We start from the raw sequence: 3,661 nt of genomic DNA, 5'->3' as shown, positions 1-3,661 counted from the left end.
TGCGCCCTTCGATTCCACAATTTTTGCCCCTTGCTGGCTTGCGAACAGGCTTCGGGGCATCACCCCTGTCCGGGCACGTAGTCCTCTTGTGCCCCTACTGCCGACATATGCTGCAGAACCTTGTCCGTTTGCTGAGCCCCTCATACGGTGCCTTCTCACGGCTGGTGGTTGGGCGCCCCATTTCTTTCCTCTTCTTTGGTGCCAAAAAACCAGCGAGTCTGTTACCACTCTCATTTGCAGAAGTAGAATCATGATTCACCGTAGCCATAACTGCACCACCACTTGCTGCAGCAAGAGGTATTTGTACTGGTAGTTGATTAACAACATCTCCATGTTCAGCTACCCTGTCCTCCAAACCCAGCCATCCCTAATTTCTGCAAATGGTTGCATTTCCACCATGCAGTTCTTAATGAGAACCATGAATTTCTCATATGCTTCGACACTTGCATCACCCATCCGCACCAACTCCATGGCATGCATATACATATTAAAATGCCTGAAGCTGAATGGATTTTTATGTGCATTATCTCTTTGATATTGAGTAAGGTGAGGTGGTAATACGTCACGCGCGTCCTTGGTCCACCGTTTGACAATGTGCTTCTGTGGTATTTTCGTAATACAGATGAAATCCAGCACCTGTATTTTTCAAATTGCTCATTTAGTGCATCACAGACTGCACATAGTGTATACACATCTCAAAAGCATATTCTTCATTTTTTTCAGAAACCATACCTTCAGAACATGGCTGCAACGGAGCCCCATGTGTGCAAATTGCCCGCACTCGCAGTCAAATTCCTCACCTCCTTCAAGAACATTCACCTTATATGATACCCTACACCATTTTTCTCTCCGTGCGGCTTCCATATGAATTGCAAGATACAATTTCCCTTTCTCGAGCTCCTCCACTTGGTACGCGCCGCACTCATAGAGAATATGCCCAAACTGCTCAAACATAGCTCGTGTGTATATCTTGCCAGCATGTCTCTCAATAGCTAAGTTTGCTTTCTACAGTGATCTGCACTGAAATATTAGATGTACCAAATTAGTGACCAAAAATTACTACTGCACATCTGGTGCCAAATTATGAAAAAGATCTTACTATTCGTGTCCGCTTCTCCTCGTAGTTCTCCTCAGCTTCCCTGTCAAACTGAAGCCTCATGTATTTCTTCACAAACAAATGCATTGGACAACCAGGCGGGACATAGTTCTTCAACATGTGATTCGCACTTTCGCTACGCTGGGTGCTGGTCATCTTAGCACAGAAAACACCTTTAAAATATGGCTTCGCCCACTTGTGTCTTATGTCATACAGTTGTATCATGTAGTCGTGTGTCTTCAGGTTATATTTCTCCACCAATATCCTCCAACCTTCCTCGAATTCATCGATTGTAAGCATGTGATTTACTACCTTGTGGAACTCTGCCCTGAACTCGCTCTTCTTGGTGTACAACAAGCCGAGTGATTCCTTCGCCTTCTTCAGCACATGCCACTTGCACCATCGGTGTGCCGTTTGAGGCATCACATTTTTAATGGCAACCTCCATCGCTCGGTTTTGATCTGCACAACATCACCAGATTATATTAGACAAGCATGCTTTTGTAACATCAATACAAACATTTGTCATACATAGAGTATGTACAGTATGGATTCACACCTATCAGAATGGTTTTTGGTGCACTTCCACCCATCATCCTAACAAATTCTGTGAAAACCCACTCAAATGTCTCGATCTTCTCACTACGGACCAAAACCCTAGATAGGATGATGCACTGGAAATGATTATCACACCTACAAACAGACCAAATGGCATGTTGTATAGGTTTGTTCTATATGTCGTATCGAAGGTAACAACATCTTCGAAGAATGTGTACTGCAGCCTGCTACTCCCATTTGCCCACATAAGAGTCGTTATCCGCCCATCCTGGTCCGCCTGGACACGATACGTGAAGTGTGGATCTCTTGAACCCAGATCTGCAAAAACCTCCATCGTTTTCCTCACATCATCCTCTACCTGCTCTCTGCTGATTTTACCACACAAATTTTTCAGAGCCCTTTTTGTGAAAGGCACCTTTTCCATTGAACCAAAAAAGCTCCCAATTATACTGTGTACTTTGGCTAAATTCACATTGTTCTGCCGTAACTGCTCTACCAAGTCTCTGCTATAGGCATCAATGTGATTGTGGGACGGCCAGTGAATCGTGTGCCCATATGTTGGAGATAGCGAATGATTGTGTTGTTCACGATGTTCAGATATGTACCAACCATTGTCCTTCAAATAGAGCAACCTTATTAATGCTGGGCATTCGCATCGGCACGATCTCGTGTTCTCCACCCCTGCTTTGCCCTGCAAAACACCAATCATACAAGCACATGCAAAAATCAGGTTTCACAGACTCAAGAAGCAGACCAAATTTATGAAATAATCCAGGAGGGTACAAATACATACCGTACATCCACAAACGATTTCCTGCATGCATTTTGTTCTCTCCACATTCAGCCTACTCTTCCCGTACCTTATTCCAAATCCCTTCTCCCATGAGTAGAGATTGAAAAAGCATAGGTCTCCCCAAGTGTATCAAAGCTTGTCCCCGGTGCTGGCATGATTACAACAATGCTGCCTGGCTTGTCAGCAAACCCCCTTATTGCCTTCTCAAGGGCACTGGGTGGCCCAGGGCAAGGCGCCCTCCCAGGAGCATCAGCTTCAATTCTAACCCTGCATTTTTTATAGATCAATATGTCACAACTTGTATGTGTACTGGAATGAAGTCAACGATATCCTGCTTATGCCTACATCCGAAGTTTTCAACATTTCAATCTCATACTCATTCGCTTTATCCACAATCCACTATCCCTAGCATTTCTTTGTCCCCCTCAAGCTGCATATCAGAAACCTTCCCAACGAAATTGTGGTATCCTGATCCAGGACTGCTTTGCCTTTTTGTTATCCTAGTATACCTACTGGTAGGCACCCAGGTTAAGGCTGCCAACATGACATGTTTACCAAATTTAAATTATATTTATGTTTCATGAATGGCCAATTTTTATTTATCATGTCAAACAAGCCCGCCTTTTAGTCCATGCTCTAACTTATATTCTTACTTTCCCTATATTCCATGATCTAATTTTTGAACTACTAGTTCCCAGCTCAATTCCGCTATCTATCCCCTAGTATCAGAATCCAGTATCCATAAACAAATAGCAACACTGCTATGCTTTATATTAACCATCTGGCCCTGCTAGTTTGCAAAGTACTACCTATGAGGGAAGCACACAAGCGTTTTCCAAAATGTTGTATACAACTATTCCAATTTTCAGAGCATCTTCTTTATCCAAAAAATCCATATACAACCTACTGCTAAACTGGCCTGACTACACACAAGTCAGAATGTGGCACTTGCAAAGTATACTTCAAAGTGGACAAACACCATTAGCCAATAGATTACCTGCGAGTCTAGCCAGGAGTTTTTGGATCAATTTGACCTATGGATTGCTTAGATGCTTGCGGTTCATCACCCCCCTCTGCCGCGACTGTCACATCCGCCGCACAAATCCGCCCGTCAGTGCTACCTGTGGCCATTGGGGGCAGCTCTTCGGCTCCTATCGCCATAGCTGGGTAGAGCAGAGGCTCCATTGGTAGCTCGTTGTCGTTCACCTCCTCCAT

The 3,661-nt window shown here is 44.1% G+C and overlaps 1 pseudogene; it reads right to left on the bottom strand.

Moving 5' to 3' along the window:
- Nucleotides 1-339: 339 nt before the first annotated feature.
- On the bottom strand, nt 340-2,453 carry LOC123139387 (protein FAR1-RELATED SEQUENCE 5-like; annotated as a pseudogene).
- Between the last annotated feature and the right edge of the window lie 1,208 nt (nt 2,454-3,661).

This window comes from Triticum aestivum, chromosome 6B (genome assembly GCF_018294505.1).
Source record: "Triticum aestivum cultivar Chinese Spring chromosome 6B, IWGSC CS RefSeq v2.1, whole genome shotgun sequence".
In the NCBI taxonomy this organism is placed as follows: Eukaryota; Viridiplantae; Streptophyta; class Magnoliopsida; order Poales; family Poaceae; genus Triticum; species Triticum aestivum.
The sequence above is the reverse complement of the archived record's forward strand: the minus strand, read 5'-3'. Positions and strand labels throughout refer to the sequence as shown.